Below are 10,925 nucleotides of genomic sequence, written 5' to 3' on the forward strand. Positions count from 1 at the left end.
GCTATCCTGTCATTTTGTGAGCTCTTTGGAATGAGAGCTTGCCACATAGGAGATGAAGCAGTCATTTATGGCCTATTTGAATAACTAAGTATTTACCTCTTGCTCAGATAACTTCCTTAGAAACACTTCCTTTCGTGTGAGCAACTTGGATTTGCTGCCAGGGCAACACCTCCCATCCCACACCCATGCTGCCTCTTGGCTCACTGCTCACCAACAGGGGTTCATAAACAGCATTTTGTTTTGCTTCCGATCAGAGCACCATGTCTGAAAAGCATAGGGTGAATGTAGCACACATTATAACATTCAGTTGCAAGTGTTCGTATGGGGAAGAGCTGAAACTGTGGAAGTGTTAAGAATCAGGAAGACTAAGAGTGTCCTTTCTCTAAATCATACCAGGCCATACCTGTGTTTTCCACAAGAAGGAGAGGCAGCCAGATCCCAGGAAAGGTTTCTCCCAGTGCAAGGCAGTACACTCGCTGGGGATCTGTTATGTCCTCCTTTGTGGGCTTTGGAAGGTGTTGCAATGACACTGCCTGCTGCTAGCATTTTGGGAACCGTGTCCTTGACAAGAGCCTTACATGAATTGAGCCAAGCAGGGAACACTGTTTAGAACACCACTTGCTGCGACCCGGTTCTTATCTGTGCCTGTCAGTGAACAATGACTACGACAACCGTGTCCAATCACAGTTGTTTGCAGAGCTAATTACAGTAGTCTCGGGTGGGAGGAATCCTAGTGAATACCTCTAAGGGATTTCCATCACAGGTAAGCAATGGAGACAGGCCTTTGGGGGACCTTTAAACAACAGTTCTGCAACTTTAAACATGGATCCATCTTAACTCCACAGCTGGCGAGGGATCGTGTTCAGAAGAGAACCACCCAAGGGAGAAGGAGGAAAGGGATGCTGAAAGCCAGCAGGGCACATGTCCTGGGTTAAACAAGAGCAGAACTGGGGGATGATTCCTTGGGCTGTCTTTGACTCACTGCATGTCCTCCTGGAGGTCATTTCCACTTTCTGAGACTCTCTGTTCTGGTCTTGATAATAAGGATAATACAGGGGTTGGCAAATGTAGGTTTACAGTTGTGAGTATGTGAAGCACAATTTATTCTTATATTATTACTTATTATAGTATTACTTATTTGTATTACAACTATAAACCTACTCTTGCTCATCCCTGTAATATTGGCCCCTATTTATGTCATAGAATTGCTAAAAGAATAAAATTATATATATATATATATATATATATATATATAAATATATTTAAAAATAAAAGTTGGGGGAAAATAGAAAGTCCTATATAACTCTGTGGAGTTTAACTGTTATTCTCCTTCTCTTCTTCTATATTTACTTATAAATGATAAGAGGGAACAAGAAAAAAGTCCGTGCTGTTGTAGAATCTCAAACTTAATTTTCTGGTTAGCCTCCCCTCCCCAGAGCACCAGTTCTGGTGTTAACTCCAGTGTGAGGGGTGGAGAAGACCCTAAGAATCTAAAGAGTCAAGGCCCTGTACCCATCGAGTCTTGTATCTTCACATCACCTGCTGCATCTCAAGTGTTGAAGGCCTCCTGTCTTGCCTCTCTGGGACACCTGACTCAGGAGGATATCAGCCTTGAACGAGTCCCAGAGTCCAGTTGGAACTTCATGGGTTACCTCTAGGACAGAATCAAAAAGAATTTGCAATGTGTGCTGAACGTGTCTTAGTCTGGGTCCGTTCTTGTTCTTGCTGAAAATCCCAACACACTTTTAACCAAGCAAGGCACGTCTATGTATCTGATGGTGCTGTCAGTGATAGAAAAGGATCATATTATAGATTTGGCAGGGAGGAGAAAGAAGATTTATTCCCAAGGGTTGAAGATTTATCTTTTCCAGATATGCAAAACCAGTCAGAGCATTAAGAAATATCAGCAAAAAGTGATCATGTTTTGTGAGCAGGAGGAAGCATTCTTGACTTCAAACTAATATGGAAGCTTTATAAGGATCCCAAATCCAGGGTTTAAAAAAAATGGTTTAACAATAGGATGCCAGTGGGATTATTAAACTCTTAGCTCTACCCTATGGTGAGGGGACAGCTTCATTTAAATGAATGCCTTCCACTGAATGCAGAAATCTCTCCCTTTTTCTTTTCTCCTCCCCATCATTTAGATTTTTCCAATGTTCAGCACAACTAAAACATCTAAGTATGGAATTGCACATAATTGTAGGGTCCACACCACTGGCAATGAGGCTTCTTCCTAATCATTTGTGATCATTTGTTATTATTTGTTCTACTCTTCCTCACTTAGAACAACAGCAGTGTCCTTTATTTCTGCTGAAGGCACCCTTTGTCCCCACTTTGTGTAGAGGTCATAAAACATATAAAGAAATTCATTACCGTATTCTCCTTGTAGTCACTCATATACAAATAAAAAAAGATACCTTTTTTTAAATGAATAGAGCAAAATGGAAATATTTAAATTATGTTTTATCTATTAAAGGTATTTGGTAAGGTAAATAAATGTTAAAAAAATACTTTTGTAACTCCAAGGCCACGATCACTCTGAACGTGTTGGCCTGCACCTGCCAGCTTGGGTGTGTTTGTGTGCTGTTAGGTGAGAACTCAGTGGCATCCTTTGTTTGCCCCGCCAACCTTTTCTCTATTGATGGCTTATAAAAACGTGACATTGCTAAAAACTCTAACTTGAAAATGCTTCACAGAGCAGGGTCCTTGCCAAATTCTGGGATCTTGCTAGTTTGCAAGATGAGAGCTGTCACGCCGACCAAAGGCTGATATTAGAAGTCAGCGGTCACAATGGGAGTAAACCCCACAGTCTGTAGTTTCTGAATGTCTTCATCTCCTCCAACCTTGAAAGAGTGATGCTGGCCTTTTTTCAGGATAACTTTACCAAGAAAATATAGGGGCAGGTGGAGTTAAATCCTAAAACTTTGTTCCACTAGGAGTTCCTTCCAACTTGTAATGCCTCCTTTATTACCTAGATTATGAATAGGTGCCCAAGTTCTCTTCTTAGCATTCAATTCCAAAAAAAAACCCCCAAAAGAACATGTAATAACACCTTCCTTACCTGGTCAAGAATTAAGTTGTCCTGGATAAGGGAGTTTCCTAGCTGATAGTTAAATTAGTCCCCTGATGCAACTGAAACTTTAACTCATTTTTGAGGGAAGTGTTGTTTACAGTTTGTTTCCCTCTCTATTGCCTTCATGGGCAGGGCATGTGTTGACCTTACTGGGAGACTTGGGGTCATTGCTGGGGTCTTCTGTACAATGCAGTGCTACAGTAAGGCCATCAGGATTTCTCAGGGTCCCGCTGGTGCCTTGTGAGTAGTGTGATGAGGCTATAGGCTGAACTTGCCTTTAACTTGTATCCTTTCTACTTCTTGGTGTTTCTGAATCATTAAAAAAGTTCTGGTTAATGTTAAGTCTATCCTGTTTCTGAAGGTAGAAAACTTTCCATCAAGAATAGTTTAAATAGCCTCACTGGTTCGGCTCAGTTGGTTAGGCATTGCTCTGCATGACAAAGGATTGCTGGTTGAGGCACATGCCTGGGTTTGGGGTTCGGTCCTGGTTGGGGAGTATCTGAGAGGCAACTGATTGATGTTTTTCTCTCACACCAATGTTTCTCTCCCTTTCTTTCTCCTTTATTTTTTTCCTTCCCTTTCCCTCCCTCCAAAAATAAATAAATAAAATCTCTTTAAAAAAGAATAGTTTAAATTTAATATTTTAGCATGAGGAAGGGGCATCTTTGACACTCAGTGTGGACCTGTGACTGGATTACCTTAGTTATGTTTAATCTATTGGTTGGCATTGCTCCTATGAACTATTCTTCTCCATCTTTTGCATGATTTTAATACTTCCCCCTTTCCCCAAAGTTTATGTCCTTCTAGATTTTAGAATTCAGAAGTAGTTCGGCTTCGGTAGTCATCCTTTTTGATCTTGAGAAGGAAGGTAAAGTGCAAAACTTTAGCACCTAAATTAAAGATTGGCCAAATGAGACCATTCTCTGTTGGCTCCACCTCAGTAGCTGGCATGAATTTCAGTGTCAATGAAGAGATATAAGATCTGTTCCAGAAGCAGGATTTGGGGCCACAGGGTCAAAGTATTCTGGTGTCTGGTGAGAAAGAGCTTTGGGTCTGGTGTGTGTGTGTCTGGATTAGGATGGGTTGGCATGGTTTACTCTCCAGAGTCAGAGTTGCTCTGGAGGCCTCTGAATTCTGCTGCCCAGTTGCTTAGCTCTTCTCAGATAGGCTGAAGGTTACAGTACTTCCCCAACACTGCTTTGATGTGGACTCTGGCCAGCGGGGTCCAGGTGTTGTGGCTGCGATGAACAAATTCACATGGACTACAGTGGAGAAAGGGACTGCACGGTGCTCTCTAAGTGAGAGAGCACCCCGCCCCCTGCCTGGACAGGCTTTTATTTCTTTTCTGCACACATTACATCGAGGAAGGTCCTCATGCACTATGCACAGGTTCACTTTAGGTGGTTACCTTTTACAGAAAACAAAGGAAAGAATGTTGCTCATTACTTCAAAGAGAAGGATGTTACAGATCAAGGGGAAAAGTGGTTGAACTGGTTATACTCCATACTTGAGAGGTTTAGCACAGATTTTAGGAAAGTTACTTTAAAGATATGCAGTAAACATTTGCTGTCTCAATTCAGAGTGAGGGAGTTTCAGCAAAAAGCAAGGCTCAAAGCAGCCTAGGTACGATGCAGTACTGATTCCCCGCGGGAAAACTGATCTGTGAACCTGGTTCCTGTATGCTGACTTGCTCCCTCCAGTTTTCTGAATCAGGGGCTGGGGTACATTGGCCACTGCCATGTGGACCGATTTTCTATACTGCTTGTGTTTTGGGTACTGAGCTAATCAGTTAATCAGGTCTTTAGTTCTTCTCTTTGATGCTCTTTCGTAGATGGTTAAATGAGATATGTTTGAAAATTTATTGAAAGATGGATGATACTCTGCTATCTCTTCTGAAGCTCTCACTCATCATCCAAATGCAATTTCTTTTTAGTCTACATCTTCTCTCTCCCACCAGAATTGCTCTCATTAAGGTCAAGTTACCATTTGCATTCATTGTTTCTTGCTGCTGTAACAAATTACCACAAACTGTGTCTTAAAACAACACAAATTTATTTTCTTACAGTTCTGCAGGCCAGAAGTCTAAAACCAATTGCACTGGGCTAAAGTCAAGATGTCAGCAGGGCTTGTTCCTTCTGAAGGCTCCAGGGGAACATCTTTTTCTTCGTTCTAGTTTCTGGAGGCCACTTGCATTTCTTGGCTCATGGCCGCTTTTATATATCACCTCAGCCTCTTGCTTCCATTGTCAGATCTCCTGCTTTCTCTTCTGTAGTCAAATTTCCCTCCTATAAGGACATTTGTTATTATATTTAGGACCTACCTGGATAATCCATGATAATTTCTCCATCCTAAGATTCTTAAATGCATCTGCAAATTCTTGCATATGTACTAATACTCACAGGCTCCAGAGATTAGAAACTCAGTGTCAGTCAAAACTGTTGTTCAGTCTAACAAAGCACTGATTGGCTGATTTTTAAATCCAATGTCTTTTTTTCAGTTCTCACCTAACCCTCTGACCCCCTTTGATTCTGTCAGTTACTCTGGAAAAAACTCCTCCTCTGACTTCAAGGTATAGATTATTTTCTATTGATATTTTCATTGTTTCTCTCTCTCTCTTTAGAATGCAAGTCTTTGAGTAGGAACCATGGCTGGCATGTTTACTGCATTATCTCCAGTGCTTAGAATAGTGCTGGTGCTGTAAAATAAATTTAGTAATAGAAATTGGATGACATTTTCTGACTCATAGTTTTATCATCTTTCATTCCCATTTCCTTCATTGGCCCTTCCTCTACCCATGCGGTTAAGATTGGCATTTCCCAGGGCTTAGTCCTGGGCTGCTATTCTCCAGATATGCCAGATGGTTGAAGTTCTAACCATGTTCTGGGGGCTTACAAATCTCACCTCAAGCACAGAACTCTGATTTGAACTTCCACCCTTAATCTTTGCCTGGATGTTCCACAAGCAGGTAGATGTCCCATGTGCCATCTTTTCCATTCACAAAACAGCCAGAAATGAACTTTCACTTCCTCTCATACTCTCTGTCTTAAATAGTAAATGCCAGGATTTTCCCAGTAGTCACAAGAAGGAGACGGGGCGTCATCCCAGACCCCATGTTCTCTCTCTGCTCACTACTCACTCTTCCCTCGTCCGTTCCAATCGGCCATGAAGTTTTTCAACCTTACTCTCAAATTTCTCCTGACATTTCTTTCTAATTTCCATTTCCCTGGTTCAAGTCCTCGTTACTCCCATGAGTAGGATACAAATGAACTTTTGAATATGGTAGAATGACATGCTCTTAGACTTTTTGGATGCGTGCCAGAGCTACTGATTATTGCCAGCCATGCTTTCAGTCTTTGCTGAGTGGGCAGTGGCAATGATTTGCATACCAAATGACCTTGGTCCCCATAGTTGATTGGGCCAGGAATGTGCATCTGACCCAATGGTGCCTCTTTCTATCGGCTCAATTAGCCAATATATGACTTGGGTGACTAGTTACAAGATACTAGCTGAGTGAAATTCCTCTTTTGGGATTTCAGAATAGAGAAGCAGAGTCTCAGACCATTAATGTACAGAAGGGTCAGCAGGGATGATGGGCAGGGGCAAGCTGCAGTTATGAGAGAGCAGACACTGTGAGTACGCAGGGGAGCTGGTGAGCCGGGAGCGCAGAGAGAAGGACGGAAGCTGAGGCACCGCGGGAAAGGGCTCTGCCGTGCTTTCTCCGGTTCCTTAAGAGTATCACCTGAGGCCTGGACCTACTATGATTTCTATTGTCAGACTTGCTGCATTATTATAAACAAACAAAACAACCCTAGTCTGAGCAAACCTCTCCTTCCTGGGATAAACTGGCCGAAGAGTTACATGTAGCAGGCATGCCCTTCTGATGTTTTGATGAGACATTTGGAAGAAAGCAGCACTGTAACCAGGAGCAGCAATATGCAGTCCCACAGTCCATGTTTATTCCTCCTTTTTAAAGCACCAGATTAGGGAAAAAAGGAAAGGCAAAGTTATACCCCTGTTTCCTTTGGGAGCAGAAGAAAACAATGATGAACTTCTTGGGTCAAAACCAGTCTTTATATAAAAACTGATTGATCTCTGCCAACATAATTTCAGAAATAAAAAGTAATTGACTAAAAATGACTATGATAAGTGACATAACATTGTCTGAAGCTTATCGATGGTGGTGTAATCAAACCACCCTTTAAATGCTGTGTTCCTAGCCAGCTGGCGTTGGATTTGCCAGCTGTGGGGACCAGAGGGATTGCTGAAGGTCTCCAGGCTGCTTGTCACATGACCACGTGACTCTCTCAAAATGGAATTAATATGTAAATGTATTAAAGATTTATAGGTAAGAAACAACATTAGGCACATGTAATTAATAGTCTGAATATAGACTCCTATCAGCCAGCACCTTTATTCATGTCTCCCAGTACCCCTATAAAATGTATTCAGTGGGGAACTTCTTCCTGTTGATAGTCAGGTTAAAACCAGGCAGTGTCAGGACTCTCTTGAGCATTCTCAAGCAAGAGAAAGTCCCATCATCACTTCAAATTGTGTTAGTGCATTAATTCATATGTCATAATCAAAACTGGGAACCTAGCTTAAAATTCAGTCTTACCCTTCTCTCCATAAGAGGCCATGTACAGGGAGGAACGTGTGGAAGGGGAAGGTCTTTCTCTCCTTGCCCTTGGCAGCTTCTGATTCTTCTAGGGTCGGGAGGGGAAGCGGGAGAGGAGGGGTGTTGTCTGCTGCAGTTTTAAGATGGCCTCCAGCTTTCTGGGCCTGGTAGACATTTAAAACAGACCACATTTCAGAGAGGCTTTTGTGGGTTCTTGGGAGCTTGCACTCATAGCTGGTGATGTCTCACGTGCAGTTCCCTGGATTTAGGCTAATGCGCTCTCTGCTTGAGCAGCCACTTACTTCCTCAGCCCCTAGGAACCTAGTGGTTTCCCTAGCGGCTTTCCCTCTTCTAAGTCTTGGCCGCACTTAAGGCTGCCCCCAGCCAGCTCTTGCTCATGACCGACCCAGGCCTGACCCATAAAGAAACACACATACCCATCCTTCCCCTCGTCACACTCGGAGCAACGGAGGCTCCCCTTCCGTCTGCACCAGAAGTAGCTTGCTAGCTCACCTTTCACATGATTTGCCAGAATGGAGCTGGACCACTGCATTCTTCCTACCCAGGGACGTACATTAAGCTGTCTGATGAGTCCCATTTATATCCCTTTCTTTTGACATTAGGTGACCCTAACCTTTTACTTTGGTGGAAACTGAAAACACACTTTTCTTTAAATTAAAAGAAATCCTCCAAATATCCTCTCTTCAATCTCCAGCAATTCTATGTGATCTGGTCTTTCCTTTGGGATATAGCACCTATTGTTTTGGTGCCTCAGCCAACAGCTTAGTGTTAACACCCTGTAAGTATAATGGGTTTTTGTTTACTTGTTTAAAATCCAAGGTCAGAAGTTGTTTGGATGAAGTCCTCACACTTCCTGTACACCATTGTCCTACTCAGGCAACAAGCGCTCCACAAGAACAAGCCCCCGGGGTCTCTGGCCAGCCCTGCTCTCTGAAGGGAACCAATGGACTCTCTCCTCCTTAGCTTAGCAGACTTTGAGCTAAGTTCCTAGTTGGAACTTTTCCAACTAGTGGCCCAGGAGAAGGACCAGCAACCCCAGGACACGGGCCACGTAGCCCTCATACTACGTGGAGGAAGGGGGTAAGAGGAACGCAGGGAGCCCCCACAGGGAGATCTTTCTGGCCCCCTCTCCCTGGCTGTGTTGAAGGTTGATGTGGACACCAGCCCCCAGTGTCCGTGTCATTATGGATGAAATGAGACATTCACATGGACTGCCGAGTCCGGTGGAGGAAAAGGAACAGTATGGCTTTTCTCTCAAGGGGAGCAAAAGCCTTGGCCCTTGCCATGACTGGCCTTTATTTGGGTTTCTCTGCACGTTATATGATGGTCCTCATTTATTATGCACAGGTTGCTTTAGGTGGTTACCTTTTACAGAAAACAAAGGAGCCAATGCCATTAGTCACATCACACAAGAAGGATATTTGCAAATGAAAAGGGCAAAAGTGGTCCAACCAGTTACACTGGTACTTGGAAGGTTTAGCATGGATTTTAGGAAGTTACTTTGCAGTAAATGTTTGCCACTGGGGGCTGGGCCTACACCATGCAGAATGGTCTCCTACAGAAGATGTGATCATCCTGCAGGGCTTCTAGAAGGGACTACCGGGTTTCATGTGCTTAAGGACTCTAAGGACCGAGAAAGCCTGGAGTAGAGAGGCCAGATACTCCTGAGGAATCAGGATCCAAAAGGGCTGACTCCAGGTGAGGCCAGGACGCAGGGGGGAGCAACCTGCAGGGGGAAAAGAGTCCCACATTTCTGGAGGTCCTTCACAATGTGCCCCCTAATTGATCTTGGCAGTCTCATCTCCTTTACCTCTCTCCCCTTCACCACAGCCACACAAAACCACCTGCATTTTCTAAATATGCCATGCCCTTCCACACTTCCCTTTTTCACATGCTATTCTTTCAGGATGGTACCTGCCTCACTCTCGGTCCCCCTCCCATTGCTCGTAGTCAACCGTCAAGACCTAGTTTGTCTAGTTTTCTGTGAAGCCTTCCTGCCATTTTCCCCATGTGGCTGCTGTACCACTTTTTGCACGTGTCAGTTCCGGCTCTCATGCTACTTTGTTGCAGTATTTTATTAACTTGCCTCTCCCTGCTCCCCAACAGTCACCGAGTGTATCTAAGACAAGGACTGTGCCTTATTCAGTCTTGTACCCCAGTCACTTACAATTGTGCTTCAGTGTTGCAGGAACTTCTATTGCTGTGTAACAAGTTACCATGATTATAGCAGCTTGAAACACACACGTATTATTTCACAGCTTCTGAAAGTCAAAAGCCTAGGCATGGAGTGGCTGGTCAGCGTGTCCCTGAGGACAGGGTGTCCCTATCAAGGTGTGAGGCAGGGCTGTGATTCTCAGCTGGAGCTCAGGATCCTCTTCTAGGCTGACTGATTATTGGCAGATTATTAATTTTCTTGACAATGTAGGACTGATGTTCCCATTTTCCTGCTAGCTGTTGGCCAAAAACTACTCTCAGCTCCTAGAGGCTGCCTACAGTTTTTGCCATGTGGCCCCACTAGGCAGTCCACAACGCAGATGTTTACTTCCTTCCAGGCTGGCTGGAACATGTCTCTTTGATTTCCTTGTCTATACTCGGTCAGAGAGAATTCTCTCCTTTTACAGGGCTCAGCTGATAAGGTTGGGCCCAACCATGATAGCCACATAACGAAGCATGATCACAGCAGTATGATTCGTCATGTTCCTGGGTTCCGCCCACACTCACAGGGGAGGGAATACAGGATGAGGGTTCACTGGGGTCAGTTGTGCCTACCACAGAGTTCAATGAATAGCCTAAAGTCAAATAAGATGTGTTCCAGAAACATGTGAATTATAAATACTGCTATTCAGTTAGTTGTTTAAGATTTTTTTCCTCTTCTCTTAGAAGGCTTTCAAAGTTACTTCCTGTTATGTGTTGGCTCCAGAATGGTTGAGGATACCCTATGTGAAATAACATGATACCCCTGCCCTGAGCCCAGGTAGTGCTGGAAATCTGCAGTGGGTGTCCAAACCTGTTTGATAGCTGACTGACTGTGCGACCTCAGGTTAAGTGCCTGAAAATCTCCAACTATCAGATTTCCTCCTTATGTATACAATGAGGGAGTTGGATTAGATAATAAAAATCTAAGGTTGGCCAGCTTTAACATTCCATAATTTCTAACACTAAATCATGTTGATCAAATTTAAATCTAGCCAGGGGACTCACAATGTCCAAATTCAT

At 43.6% G+C, this 10,925-nt stretch overlaps 1 long non-coding RNA gene across 1 annotated transcript in view; it reads left to right on the plus strand.

The window, feature by feature from the left end:
* The window catches only part of LOC119043999 (uncharacterized), a 69,792-nt gene that overhangs the window by 16,613 nt on the left and 42,254 nt on the right, over positions 1-10,925 (plus strand). The window lies entirely within an intron of this gene.

Source organism: Artibeus jamaicensis, unplaced genomic scaffold, assembly GCF_021234435.1.
Source record: "Artibeus jamaicensis isolate MK-2021 breed Jamaican fruit bat unplaced genomic scaffold, CSHL_Jam_final contig_402, whole genome shotgun sequence".
In the NCBI taxonomy this organism is placed as follows: Eukaryota; Metazoa; Chordata; class Mammalia; order Chiroptera; family Phyllostomidae; genus Artibeus; species Artibeus jamaicensis.